Here is a 12,476-nt window from a genome sequence, read left to right as displayed (position 1 = left end):
CTCTAGCATAGTGGCCTTTCTTCCCGCAGCTGCTGCAGGTCGCGGATCGGGCTGAACAGTGCTGCCGCAGGTGCTGGCTTTGTCCACAGAAGTAGCAGGCTGGAGCAGTTGAATAACTGGTTTGGGGAGCTGAATAGTGGCACGCTGGAGCAGTTGAATAACTGGTTTGGGGAGCCGAATAGCTGGCTGGGGGAGCTGAGTAATTATCTGGAGCAGCTGGATAGCTTGAGTAGTTGACTGGGACAGTAGGGCGACCGGCTGTGGCAGCGCGATAGCTGGGGAGCCTTACGGCACAGGCTTGGGGGGTCCTCAGGTCGGGGGCCCATGCGGGGTTAGCGGGGTCCGCAGGAAACGAGTTGAGGCTGCGGAAGGAAACTTCCATTGTGATAGCAGCCCCTACGGTAGTCTCTAAGCCCTGGGCCCCATTTTCTAATAGTCTCTGGCGTACATAGCTAGATCAAAGGCCCGCTACAAAAATGTCCCGCACAGCAAGCTCCCTATGTTCGGCCGCGGTTACAGCCTGGTAATTGCAGTCATTTACGAGATTGTTCAACTCGCGTGCAAATTCAGCTAACGTTTCAGTAGACCGTTGTCAGCGAGTCGTGAACACATGGCGGGCAAAGACCTCGTTCATGGGCCTAATATACATTTTGTCCAAAATCGCCAGCGCTGCGGTGTAGGAACCGGCTGGATTTAGTTGTGTCGAAATTCTGTGGCTTACCCTCACGTGCAGTAGGCTGAGCTTTTGTTCCTCCGTAGTTTCAGTGGTGCTGATCTCGGCCAGGTAGGCCTTAAAACATTTCAGCCAGTGGCAGAAGGTTTCTTTCGCCTCTGCATCCTGCGGATCGAGTTCTAGACGTCCTGGTTTTAGAGCGGATTCCATGCTTTACTTCGGCAGCTTCTTAAGTGTATTAAATTGATGGAACCATCAATTCAGCGAACACGTGTAGTTGGATCTGAACAGAGGCTTTAATACACTTATAACAGAGCCAGCCTATTCGTCGTTGAACTTCAGATGAACTGCAGGCTGGCTCTAAGGCACTGATATTTATACATCGGTCCCAGGGGGAGGAGTCCTAGGCGGAGCCCAGTACAAACTCTCGCGTACTCCCAGAGCGACTCTCCCTGGTGTTCGGATAGTGCAACTGCACTTACAATGGTGGATAGTGAACATATATACACAGAGTTATATTGGCAACAATATACAGCATTGATCTTACAACGGGTAGATAACGAACATATATACATGGAGTGATATTGGCAACAATATATAGTGTGAATCACATTCACCACACCCTGTATAACAGCAAGACATCCCTGCTCATGTACTTGAATTTCTCGCTATGAAGGCCAGAATACCATTTGCCTTCGTTACCTGCTGCACCTGAATGTTTACCTTCAGTAATTGGTGAAGAAACCCAGGTCGTGTTACACATTCCACTCTCCTAATTTATGGCCATTCAGATAGTAATCTGCATTCCCGTTTTTTGCTACCAAAGTGGCTAGATAACCTTAAATTTATCCAAATTATGCTGCATCTGCCATTCATTTGCCCACTCACTCAACTTGTCCAAATCACACTGAAGGATCTCTGCATCCTCCTTGCAGCTCACCACCACACTCCCCCCCCCCCCCCCCCCCCCGCCTCACCCATCCCACCTCAGTTTTGTGTCATCTGCAAATTTGGAGATGTTACATTTAGTACTCTCATCTAAATCATTAATATACATTGTGAATAGCTGGGGTCCTAGCACTGATCACTGCAGTACACCACTAGTCATTGTCTACCACTTGGAAAAAGACCCGTTTATTCCTACTCTTTGTTTTCTGTCTGCAAACCAATTTTCTATCTTTCTCAACTTTGCCCTTGCCTGAGGTGTGGTGACCCTCCGGTTAAATCACCACCAGTCAGCTCTTCCCCACAAAGGAGAAAGCAGCCTATGGTCATCTGGGACTATGGTGACTTTTACCATCTCAATACACTACCCCCAATTGCATGCCCTTTAATTTTACACACTAATCTCTTATGTAGCACTTTGTCAAAAGCCTTCTGAAAGTCCAAATATACCACATCCACTGGCTCCTCTTCATCAACTCTACTTAAACTGTATCAGGCTCATCCTTGCACAGGAGGAGGTCCTATTTACCCTATGGAGTGCCTCACTCCATACTCCACAATTGATCTCCCCTCCCAACTCCGCTTCCCATTTCTCCTTGATCTTCACCACCCTGCTCTGCCAGCCACTTGTATATATCCCCAATTCTTCCTCCCCTTCCACATCCGGAACCAGCAGTCACTCCAGTGTATCCCGGCAACCTACATTAACCCCCTCCAGACCTTGCGGGCAAAGTTCCTAGCCTGCAGATACCTGAACTCACTCCCCCTCGGCAGTTCTACCCACTCCCTTAGCTCCTCCAGACTGGCGAACCCTTCCTCCAAATACAGATCCTTCAACTTTACCAGCCCCACTTCTATCCACCTCATGTATACACTATCTATCTCCCCCCCCCCCCCCCCCCCCCCCCCCCGGTTCAAACCCATGATTCTCGCACAGCAGCCTTAACATCGACATCCCTTCCATCCTAAAATGCCTCCTGAACTGAGTCCATATGTTCATCGTGGACTGCACCACCGGGCTCCCTGAATACCTTCTCAGAGCCATTGGCAATGCTATCATCACCATAGCCCTCAAACTATTTTTTTAAATATTTAGAGTACCCAGTTATTTTTTTTCACAATTAAGGGGAAATTTAGCATGGTCAATCCACCTATCCTGCACATCTTTTGGGTTGTGGGGGCGAAACCCACGCAGACATGGGGAGAATGTGCAAACTCCACACAGACAGTGACCCAGGACTGGGATTCAAACCTGGGTCCTCAGCGCCGCAGGCAGCAATGCTAACCACTGTTGCCACCATGCTGCCGTCAAACTAGACCCCTTACAAGATTCCTCCTCCATCCTAACCCACTCCACCCCTTAGGTTAAGCTGGATTTAAATAGTGTACATAACTCTTAAGATAAAATTACTGACCTATTTATAAGTATTATTTGAACTAATTAGTAATTTAGGAACAATCATAGGAACATAGGAATTAGGAGTAGAGGTCGACAATTCAGCCCCTCGAGCCTGCTCCGTCATTCAATCAGATCATGGCTGATCTCCTCTTGGTCTCAAATCCACCTCCCTACCTGTTCCTCATTTCCCTTTAACCTGTTTTTTCAATCAGAAATATATCTATCTCGGTGTTACTTGTTTGTCAGTAAGTTGGTAACGCTCTCAATTCTGAGTCACTCTGGAGTTGTCAGCTTAAGTTGCACTGCAGAAATTAAACACATAATTCAGGCTGACATCCCAGTCTTTCAGAGAAGATTTTAACCATGGCTTTCTGTCGTCTTAAAGGATTTTAAAAATCCCACGACCAATATTCACAGAAGAACAGCAGAGTTCTCAACAGTACCCTCGCCCTTTACACCTCAACCAACATCACAGAAAAACCTAGATAATCTGATCATTGCCACATTGTTCACAAGATCTTGCTGTGCATAAAAAGGCTGCATATTTCCTGTTACACCTGTGACTTCAAAAACTATTCAAACAATTGGCTGTAAGGTGCATTTGAACATCCTGACATCGCCTAGCAATCCACTCCGCTTTATAGTGTTGGGCAATAAATGCTGACTTTTAACGAACACCAGAGGTAATCGTCTCCCTGGACGCTGAAAAGGCCTTTGACAGAGTCGAATGGAGCTACCTCCTCGAGGTACTAGAACGGTTTGGGCTAGGAGCGGGGTTCACCGGCTGGGTGAGGCTTCTGTACAACGCTCCCGAAGCGAATGTCTGAACTAATACCACCAGCTCTGAATACTTCCAGCTACAGAGAGGAACAAGACATGGCTGCCCCCTGTCCCCACTCTTGATCGCGCTAGCGATCGAACCCCTGGCGATAGCCCTGCGGGACGCAAAAAGCTGGAAAGGAACCGGAGAGGAGACAGAGAGCACAGAGTCTCACTGTATGCAGATGACCTGCTCCTCTATGTCTCAAAGCCACAGGTGGGACTGAAGGCAATACTACAAATACTGAAAGAGTTTGGAATCTTCTCGTGCTACAAACTTAACCTGGGCAAAAGCGAGACATTCTCGGTGAACCCAAAAGGGGGACAGAGCTGAAGGGACTCCCGTTCAAAACGGCCCAGAACAGATTCCGTTACCTGGGGATCCAAATAGCCAGAGACTGGACACAGATCCACAAGTGGAACCTGACCAGCCTGGTGGAGGAAGTAAGAAAAGACCTTCAACGGTGCGGCTCACTCCTACTCTCCCTGGCGGGAAGAGTGCAGACAATCAAGATGAACGCACTGCCAAGGTTCCTCTTCCTGTTTAGATCCATCCCCATTTCCATCCCCAAGGCCTTTTTCCAAAACATAGACAGGCTAATCATGGCGTTTGTGTGGGGGGGGGGCAAGAACCCGAGAATTCCCAAACTGACACTGCAAAGAGGGAAAGACCGAACCTACAATACTACCACTGGGCAGCAACGGCAGAAAGAGTGAGGGGATGGGTACAAGAACCCGACACAGATTGGGTACAAATGGAGGAGGCATCCTGTAAAGGAACAACCCTCCGGGCCCTGGCCACAGCAGCACTCCCATCCTCCTCAACAAGGTACACAACGAGCCCAGTGGTAGCGGCCACGCTGAGAACGTGGACCAGTTGAGACAGCACTTCGGGATAACCAAAATGTCCCTTATGGCCCCCATCTGCGGCAATCACAGATTCCCCCCAGCCATGCTAGACACCACCTTCAAAAGATGGAAGCGGGACGGGGGCACACTGACGGTCGGGGACTTCTACGTAGGGCGCAGACTGGCGGCACTGGACGAACTGACGAGGAAGTGGAAACTAGCAAGAGGACAGGAATTGAGACACCTCCAAATAAAGCACTTCCTCCGCAAAGAGACAGTAGGGAACCCCGGGGCCCCTGAAAGCACACTACTAGAGGACCTGATAGGTACAAGCAGCGAGAAGGGGGGTGATGTGGGAAAATATATGGACAGCTACTGGACAGAGCCCGAACACCACTGGACTGGATCAGTCAAAAATGGGAAGACGAACTGGGGTCAGAGGTAGGATGGGGACTCTGGAGTGAAGCACTGAGCAGGGTGAGCTCCACCTCCTCCTGTGCAAGGCTAAGCCTAATGCAGCTCAAAGTTGTGCACAGAACGCACCTGACCAGAACCCGAATGAGCAGGTTCTTCCCAGAGGCGGAGGTCAAATGTGAACGGTGCCAGAGGGGCCCGGCAAACCACACCCACATGTTTTGGGCTTGTACCAAGCTTGCTTGGTTCTGGACAGCCTTCTCCGAGGCAATGTTGAAGGTTGTGAGGGTGAAGCCATGCCCAATAGTTGCAATCTAGTCAAAGAAGGCCGAAACAAACCTCTCTGTAAAATAAAGCAAACTAGCGCAGGCAAGAAAAATATAATATATATAAGTAACAACTGTTTATAAATATGAGAAAAGCCAATAAAAAGAGTTTTAAAAATAAATAAATAAATAAATGCTGACTTTGCCAGTGATATCCTACATTCCATGAATGAGTTTAAAATTGGACTAAGGTACCCAGACATAATTCAATTCCCATTTTTCCCCCAATTATTGGCAATTTAGCGTGGCCAATCCACCGACCCTGCACATCTTTAGGTTGTGGGGGCAAGACCCACGCAGACGCGTGGAGAATGTGCAAACTCCACATGTAATCGAACCCGGGTTCTCATTCTGTGAGGTAGGAGTGCTAACCACTGCGCTACCCTATTCAGTCCCAATTTAATGATATAATTCATAGCTTCTTATATTTCCATACTATGTTCATATTTATAATGGGATTGTCTTTGCAAGTTTGTCATGCTAATGCAATTATGCTCTCCAACCAGATTTCCTCCCACAGTCCAAAGACGTGCAGGTTAGGTGGATTGGCCATGATAAATTGCCCTTAGTGACCAAAAAGGTTAAGAGGGGTTATTGGATTTCAGGGATAGGGTGGAAGTGAGGGCTTAAGTGGGTCGGTGCAGACTTGATGGATCGAATGGCCTCCTTCTGCACTCTATGTTCTATGTTCTAATGGATGCAGTATAGTGGCAGGGTTATTTTATAATATTACATGTTTATGGAGGCAATTTGCATTACACAATTTTTAAAAATTCGTCCAAGAGATGTGGGCATCAGTGGCTGGGCCAGCATTTATTACCCTTAAGAGTCAACCACATTTAAAAAAAAATTTAGAGTACCCAATTCATTTTTTCCAATTAAGGGGCAATTTTAGCGTGGCCAATGTACCTACCCTGCACATCTTTTGGGTTGTGGGGGCAAAACCCACACAAATACGGGGAGAATGTGCAAACTCCACACGGACAGTGCGCCAGAGCCGGGATCGAACCTAGGACCTCATCGCCGTGTGGCAACCGTGCTAACCACTTGCGCCACCGTGCTGCCCAAGAGTCAACCACATTGCTGTGGATCTGGACTCATATGTAGGCCAAACCAGGTAAAGAACATTAGTGAACCAGATGGGTTTTTATGAAAATTCACAACGGTCGCCTTTTAGATTTTTAATTCCAGATTTTTATTGAATTCAAATTTCACCATGTGCCATGGTGGGATTCAAACCCGGGCCCCCAAAGCATGACTCTGGGTCTCTGGATTACTAGTCCAGTGACACTACCACTGCACCACAGACACCCCATCTTTACAAGTGCAAACATTGACAGGAATTTATGCATGGCTTTAAGACTTTTAATATATTATAGCTAATCCTATTGATTATTTTCACTCAATTGAAGAGATTTCATTTGAGCATGGCAAGAAATTGGAAGTTTTTTTAGAAACCAGCCAACGGCTATATAAATATAAAAAGGAAGAAAGTAGCTACTGTAAACATTGGTCCCTTAGAAGCAGAGACAGGTGAAATTTTCACGGGTATTAGGAAATGATGGAGACATTGAACAAATATTTTGTGTCTGTCTTCACAGTGGAAGACGCATGTTCCATACCAGAAAGAAATGATAACTCGAGGGCTAAGAAGAATGAGGAAATTAGGGAAATTAATATCAGCGGAGATAAAGTATTGGAGAAACATAAGGGACTAAATTCTGAAGAAAGGCATTTGACAAGGTCCCACATGACAATTTGGGACAAAAGGTAAAAGCCATGGGACACAGGGTAATGTGGCAAACTGGTTAGAAAAGTTGGTTTAGTAACAAGAAACAAAAGGTAATGGTCAATGGATGCCCTTGTGAATGGAAAGTTGTTTCAAGTGGTGTTCTACAGGGCTCGGTGATGGGATCCTTACTGTTTGTAATATATGGATGTTAATGTGGGAGGTCCGATTGGGAAATTGGCAGATGTCACAAAGATTGTACGAGTAGTGGATAATGAAGAGTATGATATAGATGGGTTGGTGGAGTGGGTGGTAAAGTGGCAGATGGATTTTAACACAGAGAAATGTGAGGTCATGCATTTAGGGAGGTCAAACAGTTATAGGGAGTACCCAATAAATGGAAATATACTAAGAGGGGTAGATGAAGTGAGAGACTTTGGTGTACAGGTACACAGGCTCCTAAAGGCAGCAGTGCAAGTAGACAAGGTTGTAAAGAAAGCATATGGAATGCTGTCCTTTATTAGCAGAGGTATAGAATATAGAAATAAGGATATAATGTTGGAATTGTATAAAACACTGGTGAGGCCACAACTGGAATACTGTATTGCATGCAGTTCTGGTCACCACATTCCAGGAAGGATGTAATTGCTCTGGAGAGAGTACAGAGGAGGTTTCCAAGAACGTTGCCAGAGCTGAAAAAGTGTGTCTACGAGGAGAGATTGGTTACATTGGGTTATATTCCTTGGAACAAAGAAGGCTGAGGGGTGACTTAATTGAAGTGTACAAAATTATGAGGGGAAGAGATTGAGTGGACAGGATAAAATTGTTTCCCTTGTTGGAGAATTCTAGAACCGGGGACATACAATCAAGATAAGTGGCAGAAGGCATAAGGGAGAACTTTTTTAAGCAGAGAGTAGCAGAAATTCACTGCCCAAAGTGGTGGTGGAGGCAAAGATGCTAAACTCTTTAAAAAGTACCTGGAGCTGCACGGTAGCTACAGGGCTATGGACAGGGTGCAGGAAGGTAGGATTACAAAGGGCAACTGGGTGTCCTTGGGTAGTGTGGACAAGATGGGCCAAATGGCCTCCTTCTGTGCTGTAACTTTTCTATGGTTCTAATTCCGAGGACCTGATGTCTTTAGGGTTATAGAAGAGATAGCTGCAGAGATATTGGCTGTGCTGGCTATGATTTTCAAAACTTCCTTTGATTCAGGAATGGTCCAACTATATTGGAAGTTGGCAAATGTTACACCACTTTTCAAGAAAGGAGGGGAGAGAAAAAACAGTAAATTACAGGCCTGTTAGCCTAATATCAGTTTCTGGGAAAATGCTGGTATCTATTATTAAGGAAGTTTTAACAACTTAGAAAAGTATTGTATGATTAGTAAAACTATATTAGTTTGTTTTAAAAGGAAATCCTGCTTCACAAATTCATTGAAGTTTTTTGAGGGCACGATGGTGCAGTGGTTAGCACTGCTGACTCACGGCGCCGAAGTCCTAGGTTCAATCCCGGCTCTGGGTCACTGTCCGTGTGGAGTTTGCACATTCTCCCCGTGTTTGCGCGGGTTTCGCCCCCACAACCCAAAGATGTGCAGGGTAGGTGGATTGAACACGCTAAATTGCCCCTTAATTGGAAAAAATGAATTGGGTACTCTGAATGTATTTTTAAAAATACATTAAAGATTTTTGAGACTGTAACTAAGAGGGTGGATAAAGGGGAACCAGTAGATGTAATATACTTAGATTTCCAAAAGTAATTTGATAAGGTGCTGCACAAAAGTTTAATAGTTACAACAAGGGCTCTTGCAGCTGGGGGTAATATATTTGCATGAATAGAGAATTAGTTAATGGATAGAAAATAGAGAGTGGACATAAATGGAGATTTTTTACGTTGGCAGGCAATGAACAGTGAAGGCTGCAAGGATGATTGATGGGGCCTCAGCTGTTTAAATCTATATGAATGACTTTGATGAAGATGCAGAGAGTAATGTGCCAGTTTGCTGATGATACCAAGCAGGTGGAAAGGTAAGTTGCCGGTAAAGTTAGGCGGTAAAGAGATATAGACAGATTAGATAAGTGGGCACCAAGATGGCAGGTGGCATCTAATATTGGGGAATGTGAAGTTATTCACTTTGTAAGAATAAAAAAATCAGAATATTTTTGAAAAGATGAGAAACTTGTGAGTATTGATGTTCAAAGAGACTTGTGTGTGCTGCTCAAGGAGCACAGAAAGTTTGCATGCAGGTGTAGCAAGAAATTAGGGAGACATATAGCATATTGGTCTTTATTGCAAGGAGATGGGAGCACAAGAATAAAGATGTCTTGCTACAGCTCAGGGTTTTGCTGAGACCGCATCTGGAGAACTGTGTGCAGTTTTGGTCTCTTCATTTAAGAAAAGATATACTTGCATTGGAGGTGGTATGGCGAATGTTCACTAAATTGACCCATGGGATGAGGGGTTGTCCTCTGATGAGAGGCTGTGTGTTTAAGCACAGAATTGGGCTTACATTAACTGAAGTTTAGAAAAATGAGAGGTGATCTCATTGAAATCTATAACATTCTGAAGGGGCTTTATAAGGTGGATGCTGTGAGATTGTTTCCATTGGTTAGGGAATCTTAAACACGGGCGGGGGGGGGCAGTGTCTCAAGTTAAGGAGCCGATCATTTAGGAGGGAGAGGGGGAGCAATTGAATCTTTGGAATTCTCTCTCTCAGAAGGTTGTGGATGCTGCATTGTTGAATACATTTAAGGATGGGATAGACAGATTTGTGGGGCTGGATTCTTCGCCGTCGGGATGCTCCATTTTGCTGGCAGCGCAGGGGTTTCCTGGCGGCGTGGGACTGTACCACAATGGGAAACCCCATTGACCAGCCGGCGAAACAGGGCATCCCACCGGCGTGCTGAACCGGAAATCTGGTGCAACGGAATGGAGAATCCAGCCCGCGGTCTCTCAGTGAATTAATGGAATTGGGGAGCGAGCAGCAAAATGCAAATGAAGCCCAAGATCACCGCGATCATATTGAATGGTGCAGCAGGTTAACCTCTGCACATATGTCTCATCTTCTTATGTTCCAGATACAGCAACTATATCACAGGGTTGATGATTGTTATATTGGTGTGATTTATAATCCCTAACTACCTAATTTACTACGAATAAGAAACATTCATTTGCCGCATATTAGTGAAGCAGTAGAGACTCACCAAGCACAAATAAGTATTTTTTAAGCATCTTGTCTGTCATTATTTCACTGGTAACCTTCATGTTACAATCCTCACATTAAAAATGCTGAAAAAATGCCTATTTTTGATTGGTATATTTTCAAATACCTCCTATAGATCAATAAATTAAAAAACTCCCGATGGTCCAGATGATGAGTGTATTTCTCAACTGGTACTGAGCCATGGCCAAGGCTCTATATGTGATTTGGGTGATTAAACAGTCCCTCTTGTCTTGGAGCTAGCTTTCAGATTCCACAATTCTGAAGGGGAAACATGAAACAACTTTCCCACTCCTGTTGACTATCCTGTACGAAAGTGGAAATTAGGTGAACATAAGGATAGGTATTGCTATGATGTCCACCCAGTTGAAATGCCTGCCAAAACTCATGTCTAGGCTAGCATATGAAGAATTTCCACTTAGATCAGGAAGTGAATGATTGTGGACAACTATGGAGTTTTACCCGAGACTAAATCAACATTTTTAAATTCAGACAAAACAGTCCAGGATGATCAGCAGTAAATTCGCACATCATTGGATCAGGGTGAAATAGTGTTGTGGGATATTAAAATATTCAGTAACTCTGTTAAAATACCAAGGGTTAGAAACAGAGTAAAGCTCCCAGGGCAGATACAATGTCAGTTAGATAAAGGGTAAATTCCCTCTACATTGTCACATTCATCACTCCCAGGGTAGCTATGGCAAGGAGTTAGAACAAGGAGTTAGATACAGAGTAAAGTTCCTCCTACACTGTGGGCCGATTCAGCTCAACTGGCTGGGCAGCTGGTTCTCATAGAATCATTACAGTGTAGAAGGAGGCCATTTGGCCCATCGAGTCTGCACCAGCCCTTGGACAGAGCATCCTGCTTAAGCCCATGCCTCCACCCTATCACCGTAACCCAGTAACCCCACCTAACTTTTTGGAAATTAAGGAACAATTTATCATGGCCAATCCACCTAACCTACACATCTTTGGACTGTGGGGGGAAACCGGAGCACCCGGAGAAAACCCACGCAGACACAGGACAAAGTGCAAACTCCACCCAGAATGTCAACCGAGGCCAGAATTGAATCCGGCTCCCTGGAGTTGTAAGGCAACAGGGCTAACCACTGTGCCACCGTGCCACCGCATGATGTAGAGTGAGGCCAACAGCGAGGGTTCAATTCCTGTACTGGCTGAAGTTATTCATGAAGGCCTTGCCTTCTCAACCTTGCCCCTCACCTGAGGTGTGATAATGCTCAGGTTAAATCACCACCAGTCAGCTCTCCCCTCAAAGAGGAAAGCAGCCTATGGTCATCTGGGACTGTGGCGACTTTGCTTTTCTTTACATTGTCACATGGACAGGCTTTAGGTTAATATTCCACATCTCAAGTGCAATCCATATAAATTACAAATATATTTATAGAGATATTTATAGTAGTGAATGTGTGGAAGCTTGCTGCAGAATGCTGTATTCAATCTCTCTGCTTTGTTTAGCTCACAGGGCTAATCGCTGGCTTTGACAGCAGACCAAGGCAAGCCAGCAGCACGGTTCGATTCCCGTAACAGCCTCCCCGAACAGGCGCCGGAATGTGGCGACTAGGGGCTTTTCACAGTAACTTCATTTGAAGCCTACTCGTGACAATAAGCAATTTTCATTTTCAGATGGGTAATAGCAAAAAGAAGGCAATCTCAAACAATGTTGCAAAGTGTAGGATTTATACACAGAGCCTGATAGCGGATAAAACTGACCAGTTGCCTTGGCCAAAGTCACCAGTCAGAAATATATTCAAATTAGCCTAGCTGGGTTCCTCTAAGCAATTGCGCTTATGTTGGATTCTAACTCTATTAAGCTGTCTATCTATCTATTATAATATGAAATGTAAACTCACATAAAACATATAAAGATATGTTTATGATTTTGCTAACAAGAGGAACCTTTACCCAACCTATAGTAAATGTGATGGAAGTATTTATGTTTACAGATAGATTACCTCTTTCTAATTGTATTTGTGTCTCTTTGACACTTACCTAAATCTTTATTCTAAATTCACTTTGTAGAGAGAAAGATTATGGAGTGTTAACTGAAATGATCTCCCAAATGTCGAATGGAGGTGAAAGTATTG

Source organism: Scyliorhinus canicula, chromosome 16 (genome assembly GCF_902713615.1).
Source record: "Scyliorhinus canicula chromosome 16, sScyCan1.1, whole genome shotgun sequence".
Lineage (NCBI taxonomy): Eukaryota > Metazoa > Chordata > Chondrichthyes > Carcharhiniformes > Scyliorhinidae > Scyliorhinus > Scyliorhinus canicula.
This window is presented reverse-complemented; position numbering follows the sequence as displayed.